Source organism: Panthera pardus, unplaced genomic scaffold (assembly GCF_024362965.1).
Source record: "Panthera pardus isolate Hobbes unplaced genomic scaffold, ASM2436296v1 HiC_scaffold_7, whole genome shotgun sequence".
NCBI classification, from domain to species: domain Eukaryota; kingdom Metazoa; phylum Chordata; class Mammalia; order Carnivora; family Felidae; genus Panthera; species Panthera pardus.
The window spans coordinates 12,104,780-12,127,420 of NW_026527002.1; the positions used below are offsets into that span (position 1 = coordinate 12,104,780).

At 47.9% G+C, this 22,641-nt stretch overlaps 2 long non-coding RNA genes across 2 annotated transcripts; one reads left to right on the forward strand and one right to left on the reverse strand.

Moving 5' to 3' along the window:
* Positions 1-7,865: 7,865 nt before the first annotated feature.
* Positions 7,866-18,961, reverse strand: LOC109250220 (uncharacterized). The gene is made up of 4 exons (XR_002072926.2): positions 18,546-18,961; positions 10,681-10,779; positions 10,488-10,589; positions 7,866-8,515 (listed from the first exon to the last, which is right to left on the reverse strand). It is a non-coding gene; the product is annotated as an uncharacterized LOC109250220 (long non-coding RNA).
* Positions 18,962-18,976: 15 nt separating this feature from the next.
* On the forward strand, positions 18,977-20,402 carry LOC128775323 (uncharacterized). The gene is made up of 2 exons (XR_008419977.1): positions 18,977-19,049; positions 19,552-20,402. It is a non-coding gene; the product is annotated as an uncharacterized LOC128775323 (long non-coding RNA).
* The last annotated feature ends 2,239 nt before the right edge of the window (positions 20,403-22,641 follow it).

Sequence of the window (22,641 nt, forward strand, 5' to 3'; positions counted from 1 at the left end):
ATAGCTAATGTTTATCAAGCACGTACCGTATGCCAAATGTTGTGCTGACTGCTTTGTGTCTGTCTTGATACGGCCCTTTGAGTCACAAGTCAAGTAATTTCCTCAAGGTTACCTAGCATATTAGACGTGGGTTGAGACTTTAACCTGGATTTGTTTGTCACTGACGTTTGACTGTTAACCTCAGGCTCCCAGGCAGCCCTGGGGTCCCACCTGGCCCCGGTGAGGGTGTGGCCTCCCTGGGAGTGTCTGGTTTCCTGCGAGGCCCCTGCAGCCACACAGAGAAACTGGGTCAACTGTGAAGGACAGCTAGAGGGAGGCGGGGCAGAGAGGGCGGCCACTGGGCCGCAGGTGGAAGTGAAACGTGTCACTTCTGGGCTGAGGTGAGACTCTGAGAACCAGAGATGCCTTGAGCACTCTTGCCCCCATCTGCCAGGGGAGGGAAGAACTTTGAGATGAAAGGGGTGTGGCAGGAGGGAGCTCTTGGTCGGGACAGTTATCCATCCGGGTGAGAGATAAATCTTGATGGTCTTAGGTCACGAAAATGTTGGTCCCTATTTTTTCCCTTACCTATAGGGTGCACAGATGAAGGTCAGGGGTGTGTTAGCTCATACTTCAGTCAGTGTGATTATACCATCCCCTCTGTTGGAAGGTATTTGCATCTAAAGTCATTTGCAGGAATCCCAGAAAGCACTGGAATCTTCAGTGAAGGCCCCGGCACAGCCCAGCCTCCGAATCCACTTCTGGGCTGCCCATTCGGTGGCAGACCACTGTGCACGCCCAACAAGAAAGCCCTGTGCCAACCACCGGAGATCCACGCGTATGTCTCCATCCAGACCAGAGCGCTTACTCCTAACAGGACCACGGTTTTCAAACATTTTCCTCAGAAATAATTTCAGTCTTATATAAGAAATGTTCCTGTCCGCGGAACTTAGATCACCCTTGGGGGCAAAGGAAATGAAAGGCATGGCAAGCAGTGTCTGAATTGACTGAGTGCCCAAGAGGGACTTAAAAAAATAATCTCGAATTGACTAAATTATCATGAAATTAGCAAGACAAAACTTAACATCAGTGGAGCTGAGGAGCTCCAGAGAAGCTACATTTGATAATTGAGCAATAAAGGTGACTATGTCTTTGCATGCGTGGTGTAGCTAACACATTTCACATTTTTCCTCCTACGCACGGAGTGCTGGGCACAATTCTGCTCTCCCTCTGGGGCTTTTAGAATATCTTGACAAAGCCACTTTGGGACAGGATCCTGCCCAGCATCAGAGAAGGTGGCTGCTGACAAGGTGTCCGTTTGTTCATCCAACAGATATATTTATTGAGCACATGCTATGTGCCAGGCACCAGGCTTTCCAAGGTGCTGAGAAGGTCCCTCCCTAAAAAGATAGCTCCCTCCCTACCCGAAAGTCCTCATATTGCTGAGCTACACTGTCTAAATACTTTGCTGAGTTCGCCACCAGGAAGGAAGGGTGCAGAGCAACCCAAAGGCAAAGGTTTGAGAGTCAGGCTACCTGGCCCCAAATGTCAGCTAGGTTCGTGAGTTTGGGCAAATCAGGAACTCTCAGGGTTTTCGTTTCCTAGTTTGTAAGATCAAGATGATAATAACCCCTATTTCCTTGCAAGGCTGTTTCAAGGATTAAATGCGATCATCTATTTAAGTTCCAGGGTATGTGAGCTCCAAGTCTATGATGTTCTGAGCGACTCAGTAAATTGTAGCTCTTGTAGCTGGTAGAAATGGAGGTCAATGAGATGAAGGAAGGAAAGATTCCGCAAGAACAGAATTGCATGGAGAAACCGGGCAGTGTGCTTGGGCAGCCAGCCCTCAGGCTGAAGACAAATAGCTCGGGAGGTGACGGGTGGGAGTAGGGGCAGAAGGGTCACGGGAAGGGAGACAGATGATGCACACTGGCCTTGCCCCCCTTGACATACTGTCCTGGTGGGAAGCCTGGTCACCGGGAGCCCACACCACACTTAGTACGCATTTGCTGGGCTGTTAGCATGGACTTCTGGTACCATCTTTCCAGGGATGGACCCTTCCCCACCCAGAGGCCACCCTCCTCCTGGGTTCCCTACCCTCCCAACCCCCAACACCCCCTCCAGCTCCATCCAGCTCCACACTAGGACTCGTCCAGAACAAAGTGCTAAAGGGGCAGCTTCTGTGGCACTTTCGAGGGTGAAAGCCACCAAAACAATCGACAATGTCCCAATTCTTCTCTGTACCTTTTAAGAAAATCACCATTTTATTCCTTGGGGTTTTACAAGGTTGCGCTCTCATTATTTTCTGTTTGGAGTAGTAAATGGACGTAGAACCGCACAGCAGAGGAAACAAACCGAAGCGATTGCACAGTGCCTGGCCACTGAGGAACGTGAAATCTAACAGCACGAGTGACACAAATAATCCAGTACAAAATGGGGACAAGGTGACTCGTGGCTTTTCCCGCTGAAATCCTTTGTAGAAACAGGTGGGCTTTCAGGAGGAGCGAAATGCAGGTGAAGCAAGAAAACACTAATTGGCACGTGTTCTAAACGAAGGCGGACAGTGGGGGGAAGATGCAAAGTTAAGATTTCGTGATAGAGAAGATCGCAGGCGGAGCGTCTTCTGGGTTTGGGTGGAAGGAGCCAAGGAGACAAAATAAGATAAAATATGGAGGCAAGGAGCAGTGGGAGGTTTTGGTTTTCAGACAAAGACACCTGATCTTGACACAGGTTCAGAGATACTGTGTGTCGGGGAGAGAGCGAGGTATGAGAGCCGGTTGTGCAACTCAGCCAGAAATAGCTGGCCCAGAAAGCAGAGCCCAAGCCCAGGACATGCGTGTGGCGTCGAGGATGACAACGCGATGATGCTATCGGGAAGGCCTGCTTCCTTCCCAAGAGGACAGCTTGTACCCTGGGGGCCGGGAGGACGTCCAGGGTGGCAAAACAGGTGGGGGTGCTGAGTCCTGTGTTACAGCATTTCTGCCTCGTGGTCTTCATCATTAAGCGCCTAACGGGCGATTTTCTCAGGCGAAGAGTAAACCCGAAGAGGATGGAACCAGCTTGGTGACGGGCTGTGGCTCCTCTAGGGTCTCGAGACCTTGTCTTCCATAACCCCTCCGTGGGGTCAGTATCTCCTTCTGAAGCGACTTCCTGTCACCCCGTGTGGGTAATTTGTGTGATACAGTCCAGCAGTAAAATGGTGCTGGCCGAAGGGCTGATGGCTATCGACAGGAGACGTCAATCACCAATTAGGTCTTGAGGGATTGAGGGACAGATGGCAGGCCTCCCGCCTCTAAAGAAAAGCGGGACATGAGTGAAGGCAGCCAGAGGGTTGCTCCTTTTTGTGCGTAAGCCCCTCCGCCGTTTACGAGTCCGTCATGTGACATGGGAAGGCGAGACCACAGAGGAAGGGCTGAGAATGAGTGAAAAGCTATTTATTTCTCGTTTAAATGTCTCTAAAGCCTCTTCTATTCTTAAGGAAAATTGCGGTGCAAGAAGTTTGCAGGCCCAGACGGGAAAACCCAAAAGGATGTATCCGTTAGTTATTGTCTAAAAATGCTAGCCCACAAAGTTCCCCCAAACTCAAGAACTTAAAACAACAGTCCTTTACTAGTTCTTACGAGTGTGAGGGCCTGAGATCCCGCTGGAAATGGTTCTGGCTCTGGTGTCCTTGAGCCTCCTTCTGGGCCAGCCCTGGCTTGTCCTTCTCATGACAATGGCGGGAGTGCAAGAGAGCAAGGCAGTCACAGAATCTTTGCTTGCTCTGTGTGGGCTAACACTCCATGGCCCAGAGCAAGTCACAGGGCCGAGCCCGGTGTGGAGAGTGGGGAAGTATCCACGCCCCCAGTGGGGCGTGTATCAGAAGAATCATCCAGAACCACGCGTGGGTCGTGCCGTTGCTGTGTGTCTCTGAGCAACAGAATGAGCTCCTGTCTTCTCTCCTTTATATGGGAACTTGGGTTTGACCAAGTGAGAGCTTCCTGAGGCACACCTCAGAGAGGGGAGGACGAGTGGATGGCTGGGGGAGGAGCCTGGGAGAGAACCAAGAGCAGAGAGGGCTTCCCAGAACGGGGAGCCTGTCTTACAGATCTCTTTACTGGGTGAGGAGGGAAACCCGAGAGAGATTTCTTCTGGAAACCCGAGAGGGGTGAGTGTGGGTCCATCCTTCCTCACTCCCCCTGCCTCCGGGCACTTGTGGAACTCCTGGGGGAGCTGTCCTCAGTCCAGCCAACATCTGGAACATTCTAAGAGTTTCTGGTTGAAAACCTCAGGTGGGAGTGAAGATAAAAAGAGAGAGAGAGAGAGCAGCTCAGGTGAGACCACTCAGCTGTGGTGTCACTTCTGCCTCCAGTGGGTTCTGTGCCCCTGCTTAATGCTCAAGCGAGGAGCTCCCTCAGGCTGCTGAAAGGGAGCTGTATTTTCTGCTGTACATCAGGGCTGGGCCGACCTTGACACATGAACCAGGTCATGGAACAAATGACCTGAGTTGAAGCTCAGGAGTGAACAACACCCCCCTGCAAATAACCTCTGTCTGAGAGACGTGGGGTCCCTGAGATGGAGAAGCAGTCCCTTCACTGCTCCTCGGGCTGGGTCAGCTCTGCAAGGTCTTCTCTATCATTCCCAAGTTCAAGGGGAAAGTTTGGAGCCCCGGTCCACAGCTCCAGGCCTCAAAAACCAGCAATGCTTTACTTGGAGCCTGAGAAACCGGGAATGACCTTTCAACATTTGCGACACCAAGAATCATTGGTTAAGAAGTTTTGTCAGTTGTCTAACAGTTGCTCTCTCTTAGGACGTTTAGGGAGCTTGCACATCACGCGGCGGCCAGCGTCAGGTATAACTTTGAGTGCGACTTTATTTTCCTGGCGGTTGTTCCAGTTGTATTCCTGAGTTGGTTCCTGAGGGAAAACCCATCTGCTGGTTGGATAAAAGAACCAGAGAACTTGAGAAAAAGAGAGAAAAATCCAGGAGGTCCCCAAACTCAAGATACACTGCATAAAGATACGATACATACACAACTTTCCCTGAGCTTCCAGATGTTCTGGCCGGTAGATATAGTCCACTTTTGCAGACAAATCATTGGACCCTAGTGCTTTAGGTTCAGAGATACTTCATCGGAAAGGGAGTCTAGAAGTTGAAGGAAAGCATTGAGCATATCATTTGAACATGTATCTTAAGTTCGTTTATCGTTGTCTGACTTTGCGAATAATATCTTGGCATTTTTTAAAGGTTGAAAGTACAGATGCGAATTGCATCAAGCAAAAATAAAGCCCCTGGACTTCTTGGTCTTCGGTGTTTTCTTTTGAAGGGAAGGCTGCAGCTTTCAGTTTTCTACCTTGACCTTGATAAGATTGTGGCGTGGAGGAGGGGGAGGGTCTGAAATTCCTCTGTGGCTAAAGCTGTCCCGTTCCCTAGAGCTCAAAAGTCACAGTGTCTTCATCATTTCCTTCTATTGTTTGCTGTTGCCAGTCTGAAGTTCTAGGTTTTTTTGTTTTACTCTTTTTAAAAGGTGTAAGAGTAATTCGAAGATACCTCCGCCTCGCAGAGAGCTTGCCCGTGTTTTGAAGCTGATCCTGAAGACATATTGGTACAGTGGCTCCAGCCTCTTGTGTCAGGTCCCCCGATGCCCGACCTGTCTCCCCGTCACCAAGAACCGGTCTGTGTTGTCAGGGGACGGCCAGAGTTCAGAAAAGGGAAAAAAGGAAGGTCTTGTTAGGGTACTCTATGAGCACAGGGCCACAGGTATGTGCCCGGGGTGACACGGTACCATTTCTCTTAGGCACAGGAAACCTTCCTTGGACTTGGTGAAATCATCAAGACAAAGCAGACGCCCCAGCCATGGTGATAAATTACACCTCAAAGAGAGTAAAGTGCCCCCCTCAGATTCTTTTTCTTCTTTTAAAATTATTGGTTTTTTTAAATTTTTTATTTATTTTTTATTTTTGAGACAGAGAGAGACAGAGCATGAACAGGGGAGGGGCAGAGAGAGAGGGAGACACAGAATCAGAAGCAGGCTCCAGGCTCTGAGCCGTCAGCCCAGAGCCCGATGCGGGGCTCGAACTCACGGACCGTGAGATCATGACCCGAGCTGAAGTCGGACGCTTAACTGACTGAGCCACCCAGGCGCCCTGTTTTTTTGTTTTTTTTTAAATGTTACCCTTACGTATAAACTGGTTTCACTGGATACCAATAAGGCAACTTATTTCTTGGAACAGATTTCAATTCAATGGCACTCGCGGGTGCACCTGATGAATGCTTTTTTTTTTTTTTTTTAATGTTTATTTATGTTTGAGAGAGAGAGAGCACGCTCACAAGTGTGCACAAGCAGGGGAGGGGCGGAGAGAGAGAGGGAGACAGAGGAGCCCAAGCGGGCTCTGTGCTGACGGCAGAAAACCTGATGCAGGGCTCAAAGCCACAAACCGTGAGGTCATGGCCTGAACTGAAGTCGGATGCTTGATTGACTGAGCCACCCAGGCGCCTGCCCCCCCATGAATTCTTTTAAGGGGAAGGTGACATTGTCTAGACACAGTCACCAGGGACTTTTTTTTTTTTTTTTTTGTACCGCTCCTCCCTCTCCATGATTTCCCTCCTCGTGGCCACCTCCACCCCTGCCCCGTCCCGCACAGCACACAACACACCCACACACAGCTGGAGCTCCCGTAGTGGTAAAGCTTGTATTGAGGACATTGGTGTCTCAGGACCTTAAGTACCATTTCTAAGGCTCTTTAGGAGACGGTGAACAGAGCAGAGGAGAACGGAAGAGTTTGGTTCCCACCTACCGGGGAAGGCCAAAGAACAACCAGAGGAAATGAGGTCTTTTGGAACTCCAAAATGGGACTCGGGAACAATGCAGCCTTCTGGAAACCGTGGAGTGTTAAGGGAAGTGATCCCCTGTTACGGGAAGAGTGAGTGAGGCAGCGTGTGTCGTGGCACCTCTGGCTGGGCTCTCAGCTGCAGAGGAGTAGCGGCTGGGGAAACCAGAGGAGACTTCATTTGGCAAGACTCGGGCTTGGCCTGGAAGAAGACGCAGAAGCCTGTCTCCGAGTTGTTGTCTGTATTCAAACATGAGCATTCAAATAGACCAAATAGTTGAATATGACTTGGCTTTTCAATTCTAAGAAGATGAATTAGAAAGTTCTTCCCTTCCCTTCTCTCCCCTCCCCTCCCCTGTACTTCCCATCCCTTCCAGAGAGCTGTAGAACTCACTGGTTAACAACGTGGAATCCCGCTTCTGCCTCTGCTCCCTTACTTCCTCGCCACGTGCTCTTAAGCACGGTACTGGGTTCTCCCTGCCCCAGTTAGTTTTTCTGTCAAATGTGACAATGATAATCATGTGTGATTCCTCTTTCAGAAATAAATACAAGAGAAAATTCGACCTTTCTTATTTAAGATTTCCCCCAAACTTGATTATTTGAAAATAGTCGTTGTTAAATCCTCTCACTAGAAAACGGGATCGAAGCGGTTTCAGGAAATAATCCTACCAGAATCTAGGACATGAATGTTAGCTTCCTTAGCACACTTTCGAACAATGTCTTTTATCACGGACTCCCTTCTCTTTACCCACCTGTCCGTACTTGCGTGCGTCCTGCCGTTCCGCCAGCCATCCAGTCAGCGTGTATTTCTAAATACTGCCATGTGTCGTATGTGGTCTGTGGTCAGTATGTAGTGCGTCACACGCGGGGCTATACGGAGAGCCTCCCCGATCGGACAAGGGAAGAGAGGAAACCTCCACCCAAATCAGCCAGAATACAAAACTTTCATTCAGTATGTGACCAAGATTCTCAGTACTTATACATTAACGTTTACATAGAATACACTCTGTTTTCCCACAATACCCAAAGCATCCACGAGTGTAGTAATAAACACTTAACACTTTTTGATGTATTTTTTAATTTTAGTTTTTAAAACTATGGTAAAATACACATAACGCAGAATTTAACCATCTCAACCATTTTTAAGTGTGATGTTCAGTGGCATTAAACACATTCACATTACGGTGCAACCATCACCATCATCCGTCTCCAGAACTTTCTCGTCTTCCCAAACTGAAACTCAAACACCGAATCCCCATTCTTCTCTCCCCCTTGTTGTCTCTATGAATATAAGCGCCTCACATTAAGTGGAATAAGACGATATTTGTCCTATTTGGCCCATCCAAATGTGCTCAAGGACATGTCACATGGTCTTTCCCTTTCAGGTTGATGATATTCCATTGTTTGTATAACCGTAATTTTATCCATTCATCTGTCAGTGGTGTTCACTGGTGGGTCGACACTGGTGGACCACTTCCACCTTTTGGCTATTGTAAATAATGCTGCCATAAACAGGAGTATATAGATATAGATGTAGATGTAGATATACATTTAATACTTTGGTAATAGTAATTCAAAAGCAAACCAATTGCTTAATGGCCAGTAACAGGGAACAAAATTACAATTTCATAAACGGAACTCATTGACTCCTTCAATAAACATCCACTATCTTCTGAGTGCCAGGTGTCCAGGGTGAACCCACAGGCTGTCACAGAGTTTCCAGTCACCTGGGGAGGGAGATATTAAACAACCGAACATACCGATCAGCATATAATTATTCACTGCGATCAGTGCTGTGAAGGGGAAGAGGAGGATAGACTGAGAAAGCATCGATTGGGCGACCTGACTCGGGCAGGGGGGTCAGAGAAGGGCTTTCTGACAAGGTGACGTTTCCCCGAGGCCTGAGAATGAGAGGCCAGGCTGGTGTGGAGTGGGGGGCGGGGAGAGAAACTTCTGGGTGAGGACACAGCACAAACAAGTTCTGGGCCAAACTCCGGAGCTGTTTTTCCAATGCCCCTTCTTCAGATCGGTTCTGACCGTGTTTCTAGCTGCTCAGTGTGACCTGAGTTCCTAACATTCCAGCAGTTCAGAGTTTTAGTTTATGAGCCGAGCATAAATCCACCTGCTGTGGACATGCTTTGTGACTGGAATTGCAGCTTCTTGGGGTGGTGAGAAGCATGAATGTCCTTCTTCTCCAGGCTGTACTTAACCCAGCCTCATCTTAGGACTTGGGGCCTTGAGGAATCCGTTAACAAGGATCCTTGCTGGTGCTTCCCAAACAGGAGGCGATGGTAAGTAGGGTGAGGGTCTCGGAACTGTTTGGGAAGGGGAATGCTGTCTCAATATGAAGGACGACTCATATAGAGCACTTTCTGGATAAAAAATGCCTTGAAAGCCTAGACACTTCTTCTTTTTCATTTTATACCTTTTTGACGCCTACGGGAATAATTCTCAAGCCAGGAGACTTTATGCTGCAGAATGGATTGCTAAGGAAGAAGTTCTGGACTTTTGTATAGTCAATCAGAGTGGTGGCCAGTGGGAATAAAAAATGGCAGTTGTAGGGGCGCTTGGGTGGCTCGGTCGATTAAGCGACTGACTTTTGATTTCAGCTCAGGTCATGACCTCACAGTTGGTGGGTTCAAGCCCCGTATCAGGCTCTGCGCTGACAGCGTGGAGCCTGCTTGGGATTCTCTCCCTCTGCCCCTCCCCTGCTCATGCTCTGACTCTCTCTGTCTCTCAATAATAAATAAACGTTAAAAAATATTACAAAGTAATAAAACTCCACCAAAACAATATGTATTCTTCCTTTAAGAGATGCAACCTAGTATTTTCTCCTTAATGCTATTCTCTTTAATTATGTTCTATTTAATTTTTAAAATGCCAGTCAAAACCTACTGAAGTGTTGTCATGATTCCCAACGGGGTTAAGACAGTGTGCAACAAGATCTTTGAGCCTTCTGTGGTTCATTACTTGTTCAGTATGTACAAGTTTATCTTAACAGGCTTTGAGCTCCCTTAGTACAGTATGGTGGTTTTTTTTTTTTTTTCTTTTTCTTCAGGGCTCAGTACATGGTATGTGTTTCCCTGGGAAAAATGTTTGAATTAGGTGACACTCTCTTGAGTTTTGAACCTCTTGCCATTCCCAGGTTGGCCTGAATCATAGGAGGAAAAAAACTTGTTTGGATAGGTGAATTAAGAGTTTTGGGGAATTTGCCTTCCTCTGATCCAAATTACAACTAGCTGGAATCTCTTTTTTTGCTTTGATCTCTCTTGTGTTCATTTGATCATAAACAGCTTTAGGGAGACAGGTTGAGCCTTGAACACTTCTGTAAGTATGAGTTTCCCCACCCACAAAATAAGGAAACCTCTCTTATAAGATTTTGAGGATTAAGTCAAATAATATAGGGAAAGTACTTTAGTAATTACTCAATATTAACCTTTCTAAGTATTGTCATTTTGACTTTCAAATATGTTAGCTGTTAAGAAACCACAACATTCTCTATCTACATATTTGGTTCTTTTAGCCTATGTGGTTAAGAGAAAGTAATCAAAAGAAGTTGGAAGGGAAAAGTTCCAGAAGGCTGTGGGCTGTATCTTTTTCACCCCTACATCTCCAACATCTAACACCCATCATAAGTTATCCAGTAGCTGATAAATAATGACATCATAAGAGAATGAGGACAAAGAAGAGAACAGAAACCTGAGGTCCTAGTTGAAACTCATGATCAGTTGCCCAAGTTCCAAACTGGAGCCAGTTCTGAGACGCCCAGTGATTGAAGATCAAGTCTCTTAAGAATGGATTCTGCAGCACAGAGGCAAATATATAAAGTAGTGATTTCTCAGTACTTCCTTAAAGGAACCTAAAGCAATTTACTGTCAGGAATAGGTTATACCCAGCTTGATCACAGGCTGTTGGTTACAGGTCTGAGTTAGTGTTGATTCCTGCCTTTATGGGACTGATAGCTCTGGTCCATCTCATGGTGCATTCTTTTCTATAAGGAAAGAGGAAGGGTAGCAGTTAGCCTTCAAATGGGAGGGACAACAGTATACAATCATGATCTAGTCTGAAGGATATATTGATTCTCTTGCACTCTGTCATAATATAGTCTGAAAGATCCGGATCGGCCGAACATCCTGAAGAATATTGATCCACTATGACAAGTACTTTGAATATCTTGGAAAGATAAATTCTCCAGAGGGTAAGAGCTAAACCCTACAGAGATTCAGGGACCCATCGCACCCACCTATTGAAGATGATAGGTGTCCAGTGGGTTGGGGTGTGCCAGGATAGGCTCTCCAAAGTAAGAAACAGGTAACTTGTTCTTAATAAGGACAAAGTAAGGGAAAAGTGGGTGCCTTGAACCCACTGCTACTAAGAAAGAAGCAAGACCACTGTTAAACCTTTTTTTTTGTTTTTTAATTTTTTAAAGCTTATTTATTTACTTATTTATTTTGAGAGAGGGAGAGAGAGAGTGGAAGTGGAGCAGAGGGAGAGGGAGAGAGAGAGAGAATCCCAAGCAGGCTTTGCACTGTCGGCACAGAGCCCGATGCAGGGCTTGATCCCATGAACTGTGAGATCATGACCTGAGCTGAAACCAAGAGTCAGACACTCAACCTACTGAGCCACCCAGGCACCCCGACCATTTGGGTTTTGAGAGAAGTATATTATATACTTGAGAATATTTCTCTAACTAATTAAGTGACATGGAAGGTTGCTAGTTTTGCATTGGACCCAGACAAGAAAAGTCCTTATAGTAAAAGCAGTCCCGCTGTTTGGAATATATGATCCAGCAGACTTCATGGTCATACAGGTATCTGGTTAGAAAGGGCTGCTGATCGGAGGCTTTTCCAAGCCCCCAAAGGAAAATTCCAGCACAGACTTCTAGGGATCTGGAGCAACGCCTACTGCCTGTAGCAGAGTATCATACATCATTTGAAAGATATCTCTTGATTTGTTATTGGGTACTGGTAGAGAAGGAACATCTCAATATGGAGTAGATATCAACTGAGCACATGCCAAACTACCTAACATGACCTGGGTTCTATCAGCCCAACCAAGATATAAGGTCAAACAGGCCCAGCAGCAAACCATTATAGAATGGAAGTGGTACATCCTTGGCTCGGCTTGAGCAGGTCATAGGACACAAATAAGTTGGTGGCCCGGATCTCCATGTATTGTACATGACCACACACCAAGACCTACTGTAGGAGAAGTGCTACACAAACAAACAAATAGGATGAGTTGGAAGCTGATGTCAGCCTCTGCCCTTGCAATGGGTTCATGAATGGAACAATTCTGAAGGCAGAGATGGAGACTATACATGAGCCCAACAGCATGGATTTGCTCTCACTGACACGGATCTAGCTACTGCTGCTATTGAAAGTCAAATCTGAGTTCCTTGGGCAGACCAGAAAGGCATTGTGGTAAGGCTATTATATAAGTCCCCTCTCATCCTAGATAAAGCAGAGATTCATGCTCACTAAGACTGACACATACTCTGGATATGTATTTGTCTTTTCTGCCCACAAGATCTTGGCAATACACTCTGCAAGGGCTCAAGCAGAGTCTGATTCACTGACATGGGATTGCCCACAGCATCTCTAGATCAAAGACTCACTTTATGGCAAAGGAGGTGAGGCAGGGGCACATGACCATGGGATCACTGATTCTACCCCATACCACACCATTCAGAAGTCACCAACCTGATAGAACAGTGGGAGAGGCTTTCAATAAAGCTGCTGAGTCACCAGCTTGGAGGTGACATCCTGTGTGAGTTAAGGCACTATTTCAAGATCCAGGAGACTTTTTAGACTAATGCTATTTTACATGCTATATCCGTAAGAGGTAAAAGCATGGCACCAGGAAATAGATAGGCTTTGTTCATCATCATTTCCATCATCATCACTGACTTGAGAAATCTGAGCTAGAATCCTATCTACACAATTTTAGATACCCTGACTTTTTAGAGGTGGCTGCTAACTCCAAGAAACACAGTAAGGGTCCTGGTAAAGCTATAGTTGCCTCTCTGGTCACATGGTCTCCTTATGACAATAGACAACTGGGCAAGGAAAAATGCACCGCACAAGGAGGAACAACTGATTCTGACCGTCATGAGGGACTGCTGGTACATGCAGAGAAGTGGGCACCACGTGTTTGGCATTTTGATAATCCCCTTGTGGTGACTCTTGGTGCTTTCAGGCTCAGTTTAAATCACAATTGGGCAAGTAGAGGAAACATGGCCTGATTAAGACATGTTCAGAAGAACTTAGATCCTGCATGAAAATCAGCTAGAACCACAGAGTGCTACCCAAATGTGAGGGGAATCTACAATGGGTGCTAGAGAAGGGCAACTGTGGTGATTAAGTATTGCCCTGGGACCAGCTGCAGCCATGGGGGCTATAACTCATTCCAGTAACAATCCTCTTGTAAGTTTCCTTAGGAATTGTGACACAAATCCTGAAAAATCCATGCCTGGATGGAGTGCACTGCTGTGAGAAGCAAGTGGAAGTGAATACTGAAAGGGGTGGACTGTAGTAGGTTCTGTGCTGCCGTGCTCAGATCCACTGTCCTGGGCCGAATGCCGGACTGTTGTAGGTCAGTGGCTCATGGGTATCAGTTGTCCCTTTCTCTAAAACATTTCCCTCCACTGATGGGGACAGCCTTGTCAAGAAAATTTTCACTGACTCCCAGGATGGGGGAGTCCACAGGCAATGGTTAACTGAAAAAGGGGGTATGAAAGGCAAGATCTTTTGCATCATGTGGGAGCGATAATTCTGCAGTTCTGTTTATGCTCTGGAGCTCCCTTCATCCCCTACCACAGATTAGGTCAAGGACAGACTGTCCTGAGATAACAGCCTTGCTCAACTCTACCCCAACCCCAGCCATCCTTCACCCCCTCCCTCACCAGTTTTTTCTGTAAGGCACTTTCTCAATAAACCCCTGAAACTCTGATGAGGCTCTGATCTTCTCCCTCCATTGGCCCTTGGGCCTGGGGAGAAGACATTCTGCTCATTATCCCATCAACAAAAATAAGAATGTTGGTGAATGGAGCCACCAGAAAGCAGAATTTTTAGAAGTGAAGGGTACCATGGAGGGCAAAATTTACTCAGGATCACCTCTCATTTTTATGTTTTTTTAAATCAATGCATAATGCATGCACAGAAAAGCACTCTGAAATATATGGCTAGCTGAATTTTTACAAGAATATTGCAGAAGAGGAAGAGAAAGGGTATGGGTGTCATATACTCTCCTATAACCCAGGCCCGGAAACAACCATCAATTTCTATTGTTGTTTCACGTGCTAGGGCTTATCACATCGCCCACCTACAAGAGGAAGGGAAAACTGGATGTGGGTAAGATTAGGAATTTCTATAGTAATAAACACAAATTTGGCAGTCATTTTTTTCCTCCCACTGAGCTTTCTTGTATGTGTCAATTTCTCTCCTTTCCCCAGTTTTGGTGGCCACCCCAAACCATGTCAGCCCAATATACAGAAAGGAAAGATTTTGTCTTCCATATAAATTCTGAAGCACCTGATTGATTTGATTTGGGCTAAATACCACTAAATGATAGTAGAGTCACCTTGACTCAATTTGAGGGTCAATTTGAAACAAAATGGTAGCTAACCAACATTCAATTAGGCATGTCTTCTGCAATTTTTAACAACTTGCAGTGAAATTTTGCATACGGATAGAGGCTACGAGAACACCTGATCACGCCAAGAGAGATGCACAATTTAGAGAACCACTGATGATACCAGGGGGAAAAAATGTAAAAAGAATCACAGATCCTTTGATATTAATGCACATTGTCATAATGACTGCCATTACTGGCTGTGGGGCCATATTCCATAATGAGCCTTTTTTGGGACTTCGCGTCGCATAGACGTGCCAGAGATACTGTGTCTATTAATGAATGTGTATTTCTAACCTGGAACAATGGTAAAACTGTATTATTCTGTGAACAAAATCCTGCTGAATTCACAGCCAGGTGACACTGTGTGGGCACTAATGTATATGGAACTCTCTGTTGTAATAAGACTGCTATTCTCTTTAACACAATAATGCTGAATGTGCCCTGGACTTATCAGTAGGTGCTGCTTGCTAAGACTTAACTCCTTGTGGTCTGAGTGAAGCAGCTCCTTGCAGCCCTATCAGTGGTTTCCGACATCAGAAAGTCACATTCTTGTTTTTATTTTATTTTTTTCTGCTTCCACCCGCCCTTTCTTTCTTTCCTTGTGTGTTTTCATAACGACCCTCTTTGCATCCAAATTCTTCTTTATATGGAAACGTGATTTTGCCCTTTTGTCTGAGGACACAGCTGACTGACGTCTTTATTCAAGGAGTCTCGGGGAGATGCACCCTTGAACTTTGCCTGCGTCCCCCACCTACAAGAGCTCCATATGGCAGGATCATTTCTCCCCAAAGAACACATTCTCTCAGCAGTAGTGACTGCTCTGTGCTGTAAAGGGACATTAAACGTCACCGAATAGACTTGGACACAGTATGCTGGTCCAACAGAGGGCCATGGGAAGCCAGAGAGAACCCTGCTTCTTGTTGGCCTGATCACACATGGCACCCCAGGTCACATGTGCACAGGAATCGGAGGCTTTCCCTGCACGAGGGGAGAAGGCCAACCTGGGCTTATTTGACTCTTCTCCATTATCTGCCTGCAGACGATCCATTTTAGTGATTACGTGGGGGAAGCAGCGGCCTTGGGCCGTCTGGCCTTTGCACTGTCCTTGGTTCCCTCCCTGGCCCTTGGTGCCTGTGCTCGGCCTGCCGCCCGCCAGTTGCAGGGAGAGAATCGGGAAGGAGCGTCCACCGCATCCCTGGGCAGCTATTTCTGTCAACTGAAAAGGCCATTTAAGCAAAACACTTAATTACCTTTCCTCCTCCTTGCAACCCCTGGGAAAGTATGAGCCAGTCAGATAATGAGCTTAGAGAGCACAGCAGCTTGGCGAGGGCCGAGATTTTCATCAGGCAGAGGAGTGACCTCACCCGATCCCATCACGAAATGAGGAATGGAGGGAAGAGTACGAGGGTGGTATAAACACCCTCCTCTGCGGTCAGCCGCACTCCTGCACTCACCACGCGGCAAATTCCTGGAGCATTAGCGAGCTTCTAGTTCCCAGGTAAAGCAACCAGGCCTGGCCTGGGCTCAGCCCATCCTCGGGGATGGAGACTGCTGGCAAGGGAGACCTCGGCCGGCCATCCTCCCTGGGCACTGCCCTTGCCAGCTGACTCGATCCCCTGGGCCTCCTGGGCCTCAGGTTTCCCACTGGTAAAATGAGGATACTGGACTTGGAAGGTCTCTAAGGTGCCTTTAAATTCTATCATGCTAAAAAAAAAATTGCTTTGGGTGCTGGGGAGTCGGGAAGCTGGTGGCCTGCCTACAGCTGGGGGAGGCAGCGTGGTGCATTGTCGCCGGTGTGGGCCAGGCCAGTGGCGGCGACCCTTATGGGGTCTCCAGACCAGGGGTTCTGCCTGAAGAGGTGCAGCCTGTCACAGGAAAGAAATGAGGAGCGGAGCCTTTAAGGTGAGAGAAGGCGCGGCCCTGCAGGGAGAGCCTGGCATCTTCCAAGAGCTCCCATCAGCCCTGACTGGAAAGGATGACAGATTGCCTGCCTCCATGGCCGGGTTTGCTGGACATTGTGTTCTGGCTCTTATCCACTTTGACCTCAGTGTGTCTCATGGTTTCTCCCCCCTCATCTGCCCTGCCCGGACCTGGCATCCTCTGTGTATCGGCCGAACAAAGGACTGAGGCCTCGCGGCTCCTACTGGCTACCGCAGCCTCTGCCGCCCGGCCCTGTCTAGCCGTCCACTGGGCCCCGTCCCACGAGTGGAATGTCACAGCCCACCCACATCTTCCCTGCTCTCCAACCCTCCCACCTGCCCCCTGGGCTCTGGCCTCACCCTTCTTGGCCACATGCTGCCTTCTTGCCTCCACCCGGGCAGTGAGTCTGTGCTGCCTCCTGGTCTCCACGTACAGACTGTTGGCAAAGGAGACCCAGAGGGTGAGACCAGAGGGTGGCCCCGGTGGGGGCCAGACTGAAGGACTGAGAAAGTCACTCTGTTTCACTCACTCATCAAATTGTTGACGGCTTATCATACCAGCACTAGGTGGTGGGGACACAGCCCCGGGCACACAGACAAAATCACCTCCCCCAGCAGAGTCTAGTGCTGGGGAGACAGACAAGGACTAAAATAAATAAGCGAAAAAATCGAACCAACTAAATAAGTTAAAATATATTAAAAAAAAAATAAGTGTGTTAGAATATAATCACTACAATGGAGACAAAACAAGGCAGTGAGGAAAGACAAGAAGTGCCAGTCAGGAAGGGGTTTGCGGTTCTAGATCGGGGTGGTCAGTGAAGGGTTCATGGAGAAGAGATATTTAATTAAAAATCTGATGGACATGAAGAAAGGAGCCGTATAGGTATCTGGGGAAAGAGGACTCCAGACAGAGGGAACGACAAGTGCAAAGGCCCTGAGGTATAATTGTGTTTGGTGAAAGAGAAGAATGGCAAGGAAGTTGATGAGGCTGGAACCGATGGAGTGGGGGGAAGGCCGTCAACTGTCAGGAAGGCAACGGGGAGGGGTCTGTGGGGAGGTAGGGCTTTGCAGGCTACTCTTAAGAGTTTTACTTTGGGTGAGCTGAGAGTCACTTCAGGGTCTTACCTGGAGGAAGGTATTGTCTGGTTACGTTCACAGCCTCACTCTGACCGCTGAGCTGCGTGAACACTGCAGGAGCAACGGGGCAAGGACAAGCACCCAACTGGGGGCAACTGTGATCACGTACGAATGGAGCGATTCATCGTTAAGGGCAAGGAGAAGGGGTCACAGAGCAGTTTGGGGGTGCCGACCAAGAGCTCAGTGCTGGAAGTGTTTCTTGGAGATGCCTGTTGGTCACCCTCGTGGGGGAGGACTCCAAATGGAGTCTGGGGCTCGGGAGAGGACAGCAGTCGGATACAAATTTGGTGCCCACAGCGAATAGATGCCATATAAGGCCGCAGGCTTGAATGAGGTTACCACTGGAGTGCACACGGAAGGCAGCAGAGACAAAGAGGTCAGTCCTGAGTTTCAGGGCTGCAGCACGAGGAGACCAGGGAGATGAGGAAAGCCAGGAAAAGGCTGCGGAGAAAAGGCCCAGTGAAAAGGAAAACGAGGAGCATGGGGTGTGCTGGACATCAGACACAGCGTGTCAAGGGGGAAGGAGCGGTTATCCATGGCAACCAAGGCAAGGTGTGAAAATGACTAGTCATGGCAAAGTGGAGGCTAGTGTTGAGCCCCGTTTTCTGCAGAGAAAACCCTTCAATGTGCTTTGATGGCAGCTCCTGGCCCCTACCTTAGCCGCGGGGGTGGGCTTGTGGGCCCGGGCCTGGCTAATCAGTGATTGGTTCAGAGATGAGCATGTGACCTGGAGGGGGCCAGTGGGGCTTCTTTCCAGACATTTTCTCCCCGAGCTGTCAGGATACGTTGGCTCCCTTCCCTGTGTTGCTAAGTGTCGACCCCTCACAGATATCCTGCTTGTGGAGTGGATTCGCTCTTTGTTTTTATTTTTTATTTAAAAAATTATTTTTTAATGTTTACTTATTATTTTGAGAGAGAGAGAGAGAGAGTGGGGGAGGGGCAGAGAGAGAGGGAGACACAGAACCCAAAGCAGGCTCCACGCTCGGAGCCATCAGCACAGAGCCCCACGCAGGGCTCGAACTCACAGACCTGGAGCTCATGACCTGAGCCGAGGTCGGACACTTACCCGACTGAGCCACCCAGGCGCCCTGGTGGATTCACTCTTTGTAAGGTGGAGAGAGAGAGAGGTCCCCAACAATAACGTTTGAACCAGTTCCGGATGTAGCTCTGCCCAAGTCCGGCTACTCCTTTGGATTCCATTTCACTTCTTAGCCAATAAACTATTTTAAGCTGGTTTGAATCCTTCCTCTGTCTCTTGCCTCCAAAAGTGCTCTAACTAATCCGGGAAGACGTCCCCGAAGTGCGCTACTCACTGGTGGGGGAGAGTGTGAAGAGGGACACGTTGCTGACTCATCAGTCCAGCAAAGACTGACGAGACAGGGCTCGGAGCCACTGCTCGGAGACGCTGGCGGTCCATGCTGGACAGTCCTCTAAATGCAACCTTACTAAGCAACACCTGGACAGCTGTCTGAAATTGCCTGGAGGAGTTCAGCCTGGGCAGGACCAAACAGGGTCACCTCCCTACCTCCTCCGGTGGCAGCCTCTGACGCAGGCCTGAAATCTGGGGCAGGTAGGATTGCAGCGAGAGAAGCTGGGTAAGGGCGTCAGGTTCCACCCGTGACCTGAGAGGTGGCATCCTGTGGGGCTGCCAGGGCTCCGTCCTGGGAGTGTCCCCTAGGAGATTATGAAAGCCTCCGAGGGGCGGGGGTGGGGGGAATGCTGTGGGCTTAGAGGGGACAGGGTCAGCATCTGGGGAATGCAGATGAAGTAATGGGAGACCAGGGCTCGGGAAGCAGTTGCTAAAACAAACTGAATAATTCTGCTGGATGAGGTTTCTCTGGCCTCGAGCTCTTTTTAAAGGGCCAGCTGCACACAAATGGCAGCGTCTTAAAGACACCTGGAGCAGAGCACAGGTCCTCTTATGCTGGCTTTTGGCTCTGAAGGTCCAGTGTGCCACCTTCGGGTGTCTTCCCAGCGTACTGAGAGGGAAGCTATTTGTTTTCACACGTCTTCTGGGTCTGTGTGCAGGCAGGGTACTCAGATCGTCTCGTTGCTTTCCGGTCCTTCGGCAGGTGCATGAGTTTACCTGGGGAGAGCCCTGACCTTCACTTTCTGCATCCTGACAAAGAGAAATTATGCTTCAGTGACAATCCCCGGTTGCCTACGCGATGCAAACCGGTCAAGCGTTGAGAGCCCTGCAGTGGCTCTGCACCGAAGGGTATAAATCCTTTCGTCCCGAGTTGGCACCTCATCGCTTGCTTCTCTTTCAGGGATTTCCTCCATTCTTGGAGAAGACACACCTTTCACACCAACCCTTTCATCACCTAACTATGGTAGAGACCTCCTTCCAATCACATACCTCACCCCCGTCATGGATTCTGAAGGGTACCAATCAATAAACCTCCTAAGTGTAATGCCACACGTTGGAAAATGTGTAGTATTTGACAGAAGCCGAAATGAAACCGGCTTGTTGCTCAGATAATTACAGGTAGTTTACCGGACTAAACCCATTTGTGGGAAGGGTGAATTTAAATGTGTTTAAAGGAAAAAGTGTTTTAAACACTGTCAAGCACTTTAAACCGTCGCATTGTTGGGGCGCCTGGATGGCTCAGTCGTGGAGCATCTGAGTCTTGACTTGGGCTCAGGTCATGATCCCAGAGTCGTGGTGTGGGATTGGCCCTGTGCTGGGCTCCAACCTGAGCATGGGGCCTGCTTGAGATTCTCTCTCTCCCTCTCTGCTCGTCCTCCTCCCCCCACCTCAAAAAAAAAAGTCATATTGCACCCAAACAATTGATTCCGGGCACACATACCTCTTCTCTAGTCACAAAATCAAGCTTTTGAGGATTTCTGGCAGGCAATGGTTGTTTTGCCTACTTCTTATTTACAGCAACAAAACTACATAAAAATCCTATCGTTCACTCTTTTTGGCTAATTACTTTGGTCTCTTCCCACAATCAGTCTGAAAACAAATGTTTCACTTTATGAGTTTACCCTTCAGTGAGGTATGTTCTTGGTGCCACAACTGAATTCTGCTCTCTAAGTCATATAAAGAAAAGAGTTTCCAAGGTCCCTCCACACTTCCTGGAGGTGGAACACAAACTGCAGGAAAGAAAAGTCCTGAAGGCTCAGAAGTAGGTAGGCCTGCCTCTCTGGAAGCCTCCTTTTCATTCTCCTGGGTCTGGTGCTTTGGGGTTCACATCACGCTCTCTGGGAAGGTGAGCAGAACCAAGGCTCTGGAAAATTGGCTAAGAGAGTGCTGGCTGCTCTCACAGGAAGATCCCCACATCGTAGCAGCTTTACATACTCAAAGGTTCTATCTTGATCTGTAACGGTCCAAGGCTGATACTTCTGGCTGGACAGCTCTCCTCCTCGGTGTGATTCAAATGCCTGGGCTCCTTCCATCTTGTGGCTCCCAAGGTGGTCCCCGGAGTTGACATATGCCAGCCAGCTGGGAAGAGAAAAGCACATGGAAAATTGCACATGGTTTTATGACCTGGGGTTAGTGCATATCAAATCTGCTCATTTTCCACTGACCAGAGCAGGACTGATGCTGGACCTCCTTGCAAGGGAGGCTGGGAAGTGTAGTTTAGCTGTGTGCCAGTGTTGCATATACATATAATAGTTTCTGCCTGCTGCAGCCGTAATCGAGAGGCTTTTTACTCTGGCAGTGGCCATGCTCTCACTCCAAAAGTATTTGGGAATACTCGTTGGGGCAGGCCCCAAGAGACTGAACAAAATCTGTTATTAAATTAATTTCCTTTATTTGCCAGTCAGTTTTGCTTTGCTATTTTTATTTCATTGGCTTCTAGGCTGGAATTAAACATGTTAAACTCTCGGTCTACAATAACATCTCAAAAAACTACGAAAAGAAAAGAGTCTATAGCAAAAGAAGTAGACTTGACCTTGTTTTCTTGTGAATCACCTGAAAATGGAAGGCTCCACACCAGAATGTGCTAGTGAGCTGAGGCAGACAGAATCAAGGTCTCTCCTTCCCTCTCCTTCGTCCTGCGAGACCTGGATGTCGTTTATCACCGAGTACCTGACTGTCATAATTCAGGACATTGGACCTTGTACAATAGGGTTCCAAAACCACTGAGGAGTCAGCTCCCACAGTGGGGCCGATGTGGAAACAAATCTCCAGTGCACCGCAGAGTAGCTATGAAGTTACTGCAACGTCCTCAACCTTCCTGAGGCTTAATATCGTGTAGATTATTCTCCTCGGCTCCTTATTCTGTGAAAGTGGGGTTGATGATTCCCATCTCATGGGGGCATTTTAAGAGTTAAGTTAGCTGTTGAAGGAGAAATCACCTAGCACAGTGCCTGACATCAATCACTCCCAGCTCCCTTCCCGCCTCTTTCCATGCAGGGAAAGGTAAGACACCAGGGCCTTTGTCAGAACAGAGGTGCCACTACGAGTGAGGCTCCCTCTCCCCGACCCCACTGACTTCACCGAGCTCCAGCAACAGTTCTTCTCTCCGTTCAGGCAGAAGTCAGAGGGGCTGAATGCGAGGAGGGAGTGGGAGCAGACAAGGGAGCCATTACCCCCACATGACTGCCTACTAAGAATTCTGGCTAAAGAAAAGGCTTTTCTGCAGTTTGTTTTTGCAAATCCTGCTCCAATGAACCCAAGAGGTAAGGCTTTCGGTCAACAGGAGAGCCCTGATCTCATTGTCCCCAAATTCAATTTAGCTAACCTCTGGCGTTTTCTATGCTTTGTCTTTTCTCTCACACATTTCCTTGATTCATCAGTATCTACTCCAGTTGGCACTGTTTCCACTGATCAACTCAACTAACCCTCTCTCTCTCTCTCTCTCTCTCTCTCTCTCTCTCTCTCTCTCAGGCTATGCCTTAGTACATGTTGGAAGATGAAGATCACTTCCCCCAGGTCTCCTGAATTGAGCTTATGAGAACCAATTATAATCCTTAAATCTGCTCATTCTTATACAGGCTTATTTCTAACTTAGTTCCGGTATCCCACTTTGAGCCATTCAGATCAAAAAACAAAACAAACAAGCAAACAAACAAAAACCCCTTTGCAGTGGCAATACCACTGCACAACTGTGCCCCAACAAGGATGATATTCTGGGATAAATCGGCAAAAGCCTTGGTTGTTTCCGTAGTAATCCTAAAGCTCAACAGAAGAAATTTCTTGAAGTGGACGG